Below are 14043 nucleotides of genomic sequence, written 5' to 3' on the forward strand. Positions count from 1 at the left end.
CGAAGATCACCGCCATCTCAGATGATGGTTAAAAGACCAGGCTCTGTCATCAGTCAAACTTGCATCCCAGTGTTGGCTGCACCACTTACTGACAGGTGACCTTGGGCAAGCATTTCTAAGCAACTATTTCTTCATCTATAAAATGGAAAGAATAACAATTCCTATCTTAATAGATTTTGTGAGGATCAGAGGTGATAATCCATATAAAGTGCTTAACCCTCTGCCCTAGACTGACAATGTCTATAATGTCTGGACTGCTCCATTCTTTATTTCTCTCCCAGAAGACTATGCTATAAAATGCCATCTATTGCGGGTGATTTTTCTACAAAAATTAAATACATATGTAAATCGTACTTTTTCATCCTTGAATAACTTAAACATAGCCAAGGATGTTTTCTCCAGGCTTTGTAAGAGCATTCTTTCTGAGATGAGGTCAAATTTGAAAAATGTTTCAGAAGCAGAAATTTTCAGTAAGTCATAAACAAGAGACTCTATGGGATTATTATGTGAATCTGCATTCTTCAGTATCTGCTCTCATATCCCTCAATAAATATAATAAGTGCATACTGTTGGTTGAATTCCCAGCTAATTTTCTGGAATTAAATTTGTATCATTTTCTGAAGGCATTGCATTTCAGTCCCAAGAAATAGATTCTTTTAGTAGACACGATAGTCCAAATCAGTGTTTTGGCATCGTTTTCAGCAATCCTGATTCACATTCTTACTGTTCTTACTGCATCTTGGAGAATAGGAGAAGACCTTTTCTTTTATACTGGCAGTTTGCAGGCAATGCTTCTGCGAACTTTAGCATTCTTGCCAGGAATTGTTCAACACTCATTTCCAGTCTTTCTTTGCTTGGAATACAGACTGATGGGAAAAGATCCAACACCACAATTATTGCTTTTTCAGTAGAAATGCTTCAAGTTGATCAGAAGACCAAACTGAAATTATATTTCCTTAGATGTGTCCTTGTACTGATAGGGAAGGAGAAGGGAATCTTAACAGGAGAAGAAAATGATGTTGCTTAGTGCTGAGCTCAGCTGAGTTGAAATTCTAACATTCCTAACCTCATTTTATGAGTGAAAGTTACTTTTAAATTAAAGAACACGATGCCTCTCTCTTGTACCCAGTGGGATCTGTAGAGAGTCAAACAGTACATCTATATCAGGAAATTCTATTCTAGCTTTTTACTGTGCTGATGGAGAAAACATCTTTCCAGATGAATTTCTGTTTATATAGCCTTTAAAATTTTTACTTGCACCCAGTTTGTCCCATTGGCAGTACTTCCAGTTCTTTTTTTTTTTTTTTTTTTAAGGCCACAACAGTGTTTATAGAACAGGGAGAGAAGTGGCCCTGTTAGTGAGAGAAAAGAAGCTATAAAACTCCTTACTAGGGATATCTTTTAAAAGCATATTAAATGGTGCTGATGGCTTGTCAATAGAATTTTTAGTATTTTATTATGAATTGTTGAAGGAATTACATAGTGAATGTCCACATACCTGCCATCTCTATTCTACATTAGTATTTTGCTATATTTATTACTTTATCATGTTTCTATCTACCTCACTCCATTCCTCTATCCATTTATCATTCTATCTTATTGTTTTGCAAGGGAGGGGGGCACCTTTCAAGGTGAGTTGTGGACATCTGAAACAATGAACTTATTTTGAATCACAAATGATACCAGCTTGCTATTTGGTGAATGGTATATTGCATCTGGTAGGACTAGTAATAGCTAGTTAAAAAACAAAACAAAACAAAACACAAACCCAACAGAACAGCTTGCTGTGTTTAAAAAGAGTTTGCTTTCTCTGATAAAAGAAGGTTGAATGTAGGAGTTCAGTGTTGGTATGGTGGTTCTAACATCATCCATGGCTTAAGCTCTTTCTCCCTGGTGTAGCATCCTAGCGTAAGGCATTCATCTGCAAGAACTTTCATGGCCTGAGATGCTGCTAGAGCTCCAGTCATCTCGTTTTTCACAGTAGGAAGGAGGAAAGGGATAAAGTCTTCTTTTAATGACCAGTCCCAGAAGAACCAGTAATTTTTTATAATCAACTTGTCTACTCTAGGGAAAATAAAATGAAGGAATTTTATAGGGACTATATTGTTTTTATAGATAAACTTTGGAAAAACTGAAGTATTTATAAAGTTTATACTGAAAATATAGTATTATGTATTCTTTTAATTAAATAGGTGGTTTATTTATTTCAGCCATTTCATTTTCCTGGGAAAAATCAAATGAGTTGAGGTTTCCTTTCCTAGCACATCTGTGTGGGTCCTGAGTTACTGTTAAAGACATTTGTGAAGGCAGAGAAGGTGAGTTTGAATAACTTTTCATGTAACTTGGGTTCAACAACATGATTTATTCAGTAAATTAATGGATTCTTATATTGAAATAATATCAAAATGATACTTTTTTATTGGATGATCACATCACTGTGATCACAATGCAATGCCATCAAAGCAAGGTGGTTCAACAGTAAAGAACCAGATGTTATCCTCAGGGATGCAAGCCTTGAGAGCTGCATGGGTTGAGAATTTGGCCTAATGATGATAGAAGTCCTGAAGGGTATTTTTGATAGCATTTAAAGGTTTTATATTTGCAGAAGAAGCTTTATTTTCTGGTCTTAAACATGATTCACATCTGGGGAGGTCTTGGGCAGAAGAGTATTGAAGGTTGATGGTATGGGGTGCCCAGCAGCAATAGGAATGTTTGAGGAGATCTGTGAGGTGGTCCATGTGCCAACTATGACTAAGGCATTTTCATATTTATGACCAAGAAATTAAAATGACTATCACAGGTGAAAAAATTAATCCATACCTCCATCCTTTTCTACTTTTGATTAAAGAGTATCAGAAATGGGAATCTCTCCCTATTCTCAACTCTTTGTATTCCAAGAATTTGTTTTCTAAATAAGAATGTTTTAACTATAGATTATATTGAAAATCTTAGCTGCATTTACTTTATTTTCTGTCTCTTAATAAAAGTATTCTCCTTTAATTTTGCCTGCAATGTAAACGATCTTTTAGAGTTTTTTTTTTAATTTAAATTTATTTATTTTAATTAGAGGCTAATTACTTTACAATATTGTATTGGTTTTGCCATTCATCAACATGAATCCGCCATGGGTATACACGTGTTCCCAATCCTGAACCCCCCTCCCACCTCAGTTTTAAAGCCTGAAATAGAAAACAGAATAAAGCAGCAACCACCAGTTCAGAGAAGCCAAAGTCCCTTAGTGGGAGGATAGGGGTGGTGGGAGGAAGGGCAGACTAAGTTAGAAAATTAAGTATGAATGAAGACATTCTTACCCTTAGGCTTTAAGAAAAAAGAACGAGTTTTGAGGAAGTCCCTGGAAGGTGCCTAATAAACGCTGTTGTGGTACTCCTGATTGCAAAACTACTGGCCTCCACTGTGCTGCCAGTTCCCCATTATAGAACTTGGAATATTATAGAACTTAGCGCACTTGCTTTTTAAAATTTTTAATTTATTTATTTTTGGCCATGGATTTTAGTTTGCTGATCAGAGATTGATTCTATTGGACCCATGGAACTTTATAGAACTTGGAACATTATAGGACTTATTGAGCTTTTCAAAATTTTAAAGTTTATTTATTTTTTGGCTGCACAGCACATGGGGATGGAACCTGTGCCTCCTGCAGTGGAAGCTCAGAGTCTTAACCATTGGACTGCCAGGGAAGTCCCCTAGACAGCCTGTTTTTGCCATGTACAAGCCCAGTGAGCCCAGGCACTGGGTATCCCCAGGTGCATCTGTGCTTCTAGGAGAGCTGGGGGATATGGCTCACATGCCGCCCAGCAGCATCCGGAACCTGACTCTGCTCAGCGTTCAGGCTCCAAAAGGCATTCTAGAGGGTATGTCTATTGCTAGTTTGTCAGAGAACTCTCCATTAGTAATGGTTAATTTTATTTTGATTTGTGTGTGTGTGTGTGCATGATGTGGGGAAGGGGGAGACTTGAAATTTGCCTTCTGTCCCTCTCATTCTTCATTTCCATTTCCCATCTACTCTGTCAAATCTCCCAGATATGTCTCTGATATCTGATGTGTAGTCATGGATATGGCTTGAGAGAGTCCTCAGGATTTTCATTGGTCCCCATGTAAATTAGGGCTGCAAATAGTACTTGGGTGGGTTTGGGTATTACCTAATTCCACAAACCAGTGATACACAAATTTTGGCTCTGGACCATGGGTTCCAATCACCATTCTTACAAGGTATACACCTTATTGCTACAATTCTATGGACTCTATTGGTCACTCTGCAAATCAAGTTAAAGAAAATCTTTATGAATATATATTTGATTTAGAACTACATAACATTTTCTTCTAAATGTTAGATTATCCAAATTCAAAGAAGAAAAAAAGAGCATGTATTTTGACTTAATCACTAATAAGTCATCAGGTAGTGAAGCATCTTTTAAGTGTGTGTTAGCCAGGTCTTGGCAATCTCTTTGTGACATTAATAATAGGAGAAAATAACAAAATTTCAATATTCCTCTTGGTGCTGGAGAATTTGAGGCACAGGCAGCTTCAGAGAGAGCTTCATGCTTCTCCTTCATGCTTGACCTTGCATTAGAATAACCTGGCTGCTGCTGCTGCTGCTAAGTCGCTTCAGTCGTGTCTGACTCTGTGCGACCCCATAGACATCTGGCAGCCCACCAGGCTCCCCCGTCCCTGGGATTCTCCAGGCAAGAACACTGGAGTGGGTTGCCATTTCCTTCTCCAATGCATGAAAGTGAAAAGTGAAAGTGAAGTTGCTCAGTCGTGTCCGACTCTTAGCGACCCCATGGACTGCAGCCCACCAGGCTCCTCCATCCATGGGATTTTCCAGGCAAGAGTACTGGAGTGGGGTGCCATTGCCTTGGAGGGCTTGTTAAAACACTGGGCCCCACTCCTACATATTCTGATTCAGTAGGTCTGGGACAGGGCTCAGGAATTTTTTATTTCTAACCATTTCCCTGGTGCAGCTGATGCTGCTGGTACAAGGACCACACTCTGAGAATCGATGGTCCAGTAGATAAAAATAATCTCAGGTTGAAGTCTGATGATTATTTTGAGTCCCTTCCTCCAGGCCAGAGCTTGTTTCATGGCCTCTTCCCTCATTAGCATTGGTGTTTAATATAGCTGATCATTTTCAACTACATTTTTTAACTGTGTGCTTTTTATATTAAGTAGATAAAAGATTAGAAAGCAGGTGGAACATCCACATCCAAACCAGAAGAGGGCATTTTGGGGAAGAATTCCTAGTGTTCTACATCAGGGGTTGGCAAATGATGGTCCATGGGTCAAATCTGGCCCATTGTTTGTTTTTTAAATGAAGTTTTATTGGGATGCAGTCACCTGTTGATTTTTTGTATTGTCAATGGCTGCTTTTGGGGCTATAATAGCAGAGTAGTAGTTGCAGCAGATATCTCATTATCCGTAGAGGCAAAAATGTTTAGTATCTGGCATTTTACAGAAAACATTTGCCTACCCTGGGTCTGTGTGTTTCTCTGAACAACTGTTGGCTGATTTAGGGAAGCTTTTCTCTTGAAACCCAGCAGTAAGCAACATCAGTTTACTTAAGCAGATATGAAACTTGAATCCTAACACTTTCTTCCGCCCTTTCTCAACTCTTCTCCCTCAACATGGAAAGTGGCCCATTAAGTGAAATGAAACTTGGCCCAATCAGCGATATTTAGAAAGTGGAAGGTGAAAGTGTTGACATCTGCTTGTATTTTGTGGTCCGAGCTTCTCTGGTAGCGCGTGATACGGCAACAGAGTTCTAGTTTGCGGCGCATCTCACGTTTTGTGAGAGATTGTCTCGTGTTATCTGACCTTAGTTGGATTTATGCCTACTAAGAAATGTGCTTTGATGAAAGATCTGCCTTTCTTCTTAACAGTGGCTGTCTAGGTGAATTCTTCCTTCCCTCAGTTTTGGTAATTTCAGTTAAGTGTATTCACTGCAATTCAATATCTGTATGTGTACATTAATGAACATGTAGGTATATTTTCAGACATATGTGTATTCTAATACCCAGGCACATCCATCGTAGCTCTTTGCCTCTTACCTCCTTTCTGGTCTTATCTGCTCCTCTGCATTTGGTTCATATTACCAGAGAAGTGGCCACCAAGATAGGAGTAGAAGTGTAGGAGATATTTTTGGGGAAAATGCCTGGGAAGATTTAAGATGAAGAGGCAGGAGTGGTGGGAAGAATGTCACCCTGCAGAGCAGATCTGGCTGGAGAAAAGGAGGAGACAGCATACGAAGGCTTCCACACAGTGCTGTTCTCATAGGGTTGTGCCCCAGTAGCATGAATTCTTGAGCCTATGTCCCCAGGAGGGGTCAGTGCTACTTGCCACAGTGATTGGTTGGGGGCAACTGGGAAAGAGTGTCCCCAGCATGAACACAGCAGTGGGCCCACAGGGGTAGCAGGTGGGTGCCGGTGAATGTGCTAGAATATGCAGGAGATCCGAGAGACATACGTTCATAGCCTCTGTACCCTTATACCACTTTTATCTTGCCACCAAAGTTGTCATTAAAAAAACAGAAAAAAACCCCAAAAGTTCACCCATAGACCTGTGATAGTTCTGCTTTCCTTGCAGAATAGTCTGGGTCACTTACGGTGCTCTGCCATCTGACCCCACCCGCCTTTCCTCCGCCATACATATAATATGGCTTGCACGTGCCTCCCTTCTCTGTCACTGGCACCAAGCCATGTGGTTCCTTTTTCCTCATCTGCCCTTCCTCTCTCAGCCACTCATTGAAATCTTATTTCCTTTAGAAATATTTCACCCTGGAACCTTGAAAATCCAATTTACTTAGGAAACATTATTTGAAGTTATATGCTAAATGCTGTGAAGAGTCCAAAGATGAATCAGATATGGATTCTGCTCTGAAGGATTAACTTTAGTAGGAAAAGTGATACTCTATAAACAGTATTAAAAGGAACATGTAAGAAAAGGTATAAGAGCTGAGCACAGAAAAAAATATGGTGGGAATTTAAAAGAGGGAAAGATTACCTTCACAGCATAGAAATCTACTCTGAGAGGTGGGCCTTGAAGAATCAGTGAGAGTTGGGCATGAGGAGCTGAGAGGGACGGGAATTCCAGGTTAAAAGAATAACAAGGGCATAGGTATGGATTTCTGTAGAACAGCTTAGTGACTAGGGTTTTCAAACAGCACATAAGATCCATTAGTAGACTATTAAATGAATTTATAGGTCTTCTTACTAGAAAAACAGGAAGAAAATAAATAAAACAGAATAGGATTGAGAATGTTTGGAGTCTATGGCATGTAGTAAGTATTTTGGGAAATGTGTATATGTATATATATATTTCCATGTATTTAATGGATCACTATAGAAATGTATTTCATTAAAAAAAAAACTTTTTCATCTTATATTAGAATGTAGGTCAAGCTGGAATCAAGATTACCAGAAGAAATAACAATAACCTCAGATATGCAGATAACACCACCCTTATGCAGCAAGTGAAGAAGAACTAAAGAGCCTCTTGATGAAAGTGAAAGAGGAGAGTGAAAAAGTTGGCTTAAAGCTCAACATTCAGAAAACTAAGATCACGGCATCCAGTCCCATCACTTCATGGCAAATAGATGCGGAAACTGGAAACAGTGGCTGACTTAATTTTTTGGGGCTCCAAAATCATTGCAGATGGTGACTGCAGCCATGAAATTAAGAGATGCTTACTCCTTGGTAGGAAAGTTATGACCAACCTAGACAGCATATTAAAAAGCACATTACTTTGCCAACAAAGGTCTGTCTAGTCAAGGCTACGGTTTTCCCAGTAGTCATGTATGGATGTGAGAGTTGGACTATAAAGAAAGCTGAGCACGGAAGAATTGATGCTTTTGAACTGTGGTGTTGGAGAAGACTCTTGAGAGTCCCTTGGACTGCAAGGAGATCCAACCAGTCCATCCTAAAGGAAATAAGTCCTAAGTGTTCATTGGAAGGACTGATGTTGAAGCTGAAACTCCAATACTTTAGCCACCTGATGCGAAGAGCTGACTCATTTGAAAAGACCGTGATGCTGGGAAAGATTGAAGGTAGGAGGAGAAGGGGACGACAGAGGATGAGATGGTTGGATGGCATCACTGACTCAATGGACGTGAGTTTGGGTGGACTCTGGGAGTTGGTGATGGACAGGGAGGCCTGGAATGCTGCAGTCCATGGGGTTGCAAAGAGTCGGAAATGACAGAGTGACTGAACTGAACTGAACTGAGAAAGTAGCTGATTAACATTTTGTGATAATTTCAGGTGGACAGCAAAGTGACTCAGTCATACACATATATGTGTCCACTCTCCTCCAAACTCCCCTCCCATCCAGGCTGCCACATAACATTGACAGTGTCCCCTGTGCTATACAGTAGGCCCTTGTTGGTTGTCCGTTTTAAATACAGCAGTGTGTACATGTCGATCCCAAACTCCATTACTATCAGTTTTCCCACCCTTCCCCTCTGGTAACCGTAAGTTCCTTTTCTACATCTTGGGGTCTATTTCTGTTTTGTAAATAAGTTCACTTGTATCATTTGTTTTAGTTTTGCATATAAGCTGTACTATATCCCTTGCTGCTGCTGCTGCTAAGTCGCTTCAGTCATGTCCGACTCTGTGCGACCCCATAGACAGCAGCCCATCAGGCTCCCCCGTCCCTGGGAATCTCCAGGCAAGAACACTGGAGTGGGTTGCCATTTCCTTCTCCAATGCATGAAAGTGAAAAGTGAAAGTGAAGTCACTCAGTCGTGTCCGACTCTAAGTGACCCCATGGACTGCAGCCTACAAGGCTCCTCCGTCCATGGGATTTTCCAGGCAAGAGTACTAGAGTGGGGTGCCATTGCCTTCTCTGACTATATCCCTTACTGTGGGCAAATTTTTGTTTTATTTGAGTTTATTCAACAATACAAATTTATAAAACATTTCTTATATACCAGCCACTGGGCAAAATTCTAGGTAAACAGTGATGAAAAAACTGACATATGCTCTTCCTTCATGGAGATTATGATCTAGCACAGGGGTTCCCAAGCTTTAGCAGCATCAGAAACACCTGGAAGACTTAATAAACTACAGATCGCTTCAGAATTTCTCATTCATTAGGTCTGGTGTGGGCTCTGGAACTTTGCATTTCTATGAAGTTCTCAATCGATGCTAAAGATCCTGGTAAGGGACCACATTCGGCACTGGTCTAGTGAGCTACTTAAATAAATACAAATAAGTATCTGATGGCTGTTAGGAGAAAGAAGAATACAGAACTGTGTGTGTGAGAGAGAGAGAGAGAGAGAACTAAGAAAACTATTATGATTTGGGTAGTTAGGGATGATGTCTGAGAAAATAGCTTTCAGGCAGCAGGAACATCATATCAATGACCCAGAGGAACTGAAAGCATGAGTGAGAGAAAGATTTGAATTGAGACTGGTAAGTAAGTACGGGCTAGATCATGTGGAGTCTTTAGTCCAATGACATTCAAATTGGAATGTGTTCATTCTTAGAGAGTATGTAGACTTTCTAATGAGTATGCAGGCACATGTAATATTTAGGAGAATCATCTTCTTCTGTGCTCTTTTTTTGTTGTTGTTTGTTTGTTTATTTTATTTTAAACTTTACATAATTGTATTAGTTTTGCCAAATATCAAAATGAATCCACCACAGGTATACATGTGTTCCCCATCCTGAACCCTCCTTTTAAAATGGATCTACCCACGGCCAATATTTTGGTAGCTCTCATTTACCTTTTCCTTTATGAATAAAGGCTTATCTCCTTATCAACTTATCTCCTAGTGAATCTTGCTTAGGGTATAAAATACTTGGGGAATAAACTAAGGAATAACTTGAAATACAACTCAGCAAGATAAAATAACTCAATAAAAAAAACTCAAAAAACCTTGGTGTTGAAAGGGGGGAAAGTAAATTACTCTTATCATGGAATTAAAATAAAACCTGTTCTCAAGGCAGTTGGTCTCTAGTTCTTGGCTTTCAACAAAATTGAAGGAGGCCCTAAATAAGTTGTCAGCAGGTAGGGCATTAAAAGTAATTTTTGATGATGGATCACTTTGTTATTTTGATATATAACTAGAAAGGAGAGTCTAGCCTTTAATGTCATTCCTTAACAAAACTTTTCTTTCCTCGAGGTGGATAAAACAAGCACTTTCTCTTACCTCTATGAAAAATTAGAAAAAGAAATAACTCTGAAAACTGTCATAATTTAGTAATGTGAAGTGAAGTTGCTCAGTTGTGTCCGACTCTTTGCAACCCCATGGACTGTAGCCTACCAGGCTCCTCTGTCCATGGGATTTTTCAGGCAAGAATACTGGAGTGGGTTGCCATTTCCTTCTCCAGGAGATCTTCCTCCCAGGGATTGAACCCAGGTCTCCCACATTGTAGGCAGACACTTTATCTTCTGAGCCACCAGGTACTATCAAATCATAGATGCATGAATTAATTGGGATAAAAACAGGGTTGTGGAATTCATTATGAGATTCATTTCTGATACAGTGTATGTATTTAATCATTATCCATAAAATTTACAATATATTTACGTTATGTTGAGGAGCTTTATACTTGTGATCAACATAATACCTACACCACCCAGAATAATTTTTTGGGGTCAGTGTATCAGTTCTTTGTAAGATATTTAGGACACCAATTTGTGAGCAGAAACACAGAACAGAGGTAGCCCTGAAACTGAGGGATGGCTTTGATTTTTTGGCAGAATTTGTGAGTCTAGTTCTCTCAGATCAACCCTGTGCTGCTCTGTGAGCTTGAATTTCCCTTCCTCTGCATCGAAGGTCTTACCTTCCTGGTGTCTGGGATTTATGAAGCTGCTTCTTCTTGAAATAAGCCTCAGGGAGATGTTTGGGATTTCCACACCACTCATCAGTGATGACAAGTTTCTGGTGTGTTCTAACAGAGGAACTCGACTGAGGACCAGAGGTCCAGTCACGAGCAGCATGCTACTGCTCAGCTGCTTTAAGAAAACCACCGTCATGCCTCTGTGGTGCCCGGCGAGGATGCTTGGAATGGTGCTGGGAGTGATGCTAGCTCACAGCTTCCTCACATCTGATGGAAGGGTTTTCTCCTGAGGCTCACCAGCTTTCAAGGTGCATCTTCAGTGGAGCAGTATCCAGGTGTTCTGTGAAGCTTAGCCATTTGGATCCCATCATTTCTGTCACCTCCACCCAAACTAGTTTTGTGTGGTAGAAAGAAATTTCTCTTTAATTTCAGTCTTAAATGTAGCTTATGATTACTTCCTCTTTTCCACGACTTTGCTGGAACACAAAGCAGATGGGGAAAAGCTGCCAATTTCTCTGACTAGGATGGGGTTTTGGTTGTTGTGGGATTTCCCCTTTTGAGGTGTTTTGGCCTTGAGGTTACCCTTCTTAACCTTGCCCTGGCATCAGCCTTCTTGGCTTTATGTTTCTTCTTATTATTATCCAGCTTCTCTGTGTTTTCATCCACCATCTTGCAAGATGGGCAAGAGGCAGAATAGTATTTTTTTAACATAGAACATTTATGTTCATGCTGCTACTGCTAAGTCACTTCAGTCGTGTCCGACTCTGTGCGACCCCATAGAGGGCAGCCCACCAGGCTCCCCCATCCCTGGGATTTGGGTTGCCATTTCCTTCTCCAATGCATGAAAGTGAAAAGTGAAAGTGAAGTCGCTCAGTTGTGTCTGACTCTAGCGACCCCATGGACTGCAGCCTACCAGGCTCCTCTGTCAATGGGATTTTCTAGGCAAAAGTACTGGAGTGGGGTGCCATTGCCTTCTCTGATTTATGTCCATAGAAAAACTTTAAAAAAATTTTTATCTCAATCTATCTCTGTCTTTATTAATATGGCTCTAACTCTATATATAGAACAGAAATATATATATATGTATGTGTGTATACATATATATTTTTGCTGTTGTTTTTAGTCATAAAATATATATGTATACACACACACATATACATTTATATTTTTGCTGTTGTTTTTAGTCATTAAATGTGTCTGACATTTTTTTGGCCCCATGGTCTGTAGCCCTCTAGGCTTCTCTGTCCATGGGATTTCCCAGGCAAGAGTACTGGAGTGGGTTGCCATTTCTTTCTCCAGAGGATCTTCCTGACCCAGGGATCAAACCCGTATCTCTTGCATTGGCAGATGGATTCTTCACCATTGAGCCACCAGGGAAGCCTATATTTATATAATAAAATGACCAACATAATAAAATGTTCATAATAACATTAAAAATCAACAAAAAGACTTTGAACCAGAAAAAGTATAAGGATAACTCATTACTGTAAGTATAATGGAAATATGAGTTTAAGGAGAAAGTGAATTGTCCTCAGATACAGAAGAAGGAGTCCATGACTGTCTAGAGGAGTGGACTAGATTGGAATATAGGAGGTTTCTGGAAAAGAAGGGATTAGCCTTGGGAGGAGCAGAGATAAGAAAAGCCAGAGCTATGGGTGAGTGGTCTGAGGTGTGAGGGCTCCCTTTCTTTTTCTTTTTCTTTTTTTTTAAATATTTATTTTTACTTATTTATTTTATTTGGCTGTGAAGGGTCTTAGTTGTGGCATGTGGGATCTAGATTCCTGATCAGGAATTAAATCTGAGCCCCCTGCACTGAGAACATGGAGTTTTAGCCACCAAAGCACCAAGGAAGTCCTAGGACTCCCATTGTTGTCTACACACTGACTCTGCTTCTTGAATTTTAAGGTAAAACTGCTTCCTTCAACTGATTGTCCTTTTCTGTCTCTCTTGCTTCTTCTCTCTTTCCTTCCTCCAATATCCCCTTCCTTCACTGACCACACAACAGGTCAAAGGGGTATAGGATGGAGATAAGCATCAGGGAATATAAGACAGAAAAACAACATGGTTATGTGACCATGGATGTGGTTAAGTTTGAGGGGGGTTCTTATTTAGGTGGGGGAGCTGAAGGGGATGGAGTGAGAAAGATAAGTGCACAGGTGAAGTCATATCATGTCTGTTGTTTTTCTGCCCTTTAAGCCCCAGGATGAGTTCCTGGCTGGAGAGGCTTATAGGGCAGGCGGTGGGGAGAACAGCTGCTCTACCCCTTGGATAAGGCAAGTGGGGTAGCCATGCTGGTCTCTGCCTCCTAGAAGAGGTGGGAAGATTTTCTCTTTAGCAAAAGGAGTTTAAGTAGCAGAAAACCGTCTGGACCAAGAGTCAGAGAGTTGGATTCAGGCCATGCACTACTACTCTTTTCTGTGACCTTGGGAAAAGCATCTTGACTTTTGCCCAGTTTGTAAAGGACAAAAGTTGGATAAAGTGATCTGTGCATTTTCTCCCTACTCCAAAATAAGTGTTTGTGAGTTTTGAGAATTGGAAAGAGTTTATAAAAGCCTAGGAACTTTTGTTTTTCTTCATCATCCTTGATGAGAAAAATTACAGTGAACTTTCCAGTTCATTGTTTAATAAAAAAAAAAAAAGAGGAAAAAAGGAGTCTTTTCTCTTTGCAAAAAACATCAAGATTTACTCTGCCCCCTAATAGTTGCCTGGGTAGAATTTTCCATCTTAGCACAAAGCAGCTCGACCTGGTTTCAACTAATCTCTGTACACCCCTGATTTAACAAGAGGAACTGGAAGAGTCAGACAGTGTGTGGGAAGACTGGAGAAAATAGGAAGGTATAGAAACCACTAGAGATGGAGATAAGTTAAACATTCTGGCAAATTATCACGGTGTATTGCTCATACTGAATGCTTAGGCAGTTGGGAAGGTAGTTAAGAGAATGGCTTTAAATGCTTCATCTAATTGCAAGCAGCTGTCGATTAGTGGAGCTTGACCAACTGTTTTTAATTCCACTCAGTGGTGATGAAGAGAATGAAATTTTTAAGGGAAACTGGCAGGGGCTGTGTGTGTGCATGAAGTTGCTTGCACTTTTTTTAGAGGTCAGAGAGTGCAGTAACTACTAAGAGATGCTCTTTGAAACCATGGCAGCCTTTCATGATAATGATTTTCCTAAATTTTACCAACATTTGTCAAAATTTTGGATGGAGGCAAACTTCTCTGTTACCCAAATTCTGGAATGATTTTTCA

General features: G+C 40.0%; 1 pseudogene; it reads right to left on the reverse strand.

The window, feature by feature from the left end:
- Positions 1 to 10619: 10619 nt before the first annotated feature.
- LOC105000716 lies at positions 10620 to 11465 on the reverse strand (annotated as a pseudogene).
- Positions 11466 to 14043: the final 2578 nt, after the last annotated feature.

This window comes from Bison bison, unplaced genomic scaffold (genome assembly GCF_000754665.1).
Source record: "Bison bison bison isolate TAMUID 2011002044 unplaced genomic scaffold, Bison_UMD1.0 scf7180017864373, whole genome shotgun sequence".
Classification (NCBI taxonomy): domain Eukaryota; kingdom Metazoa; phylum Chordata; class Mammalia; order Artiodactyla; family Bovidae; genus Bison; species Bison bison.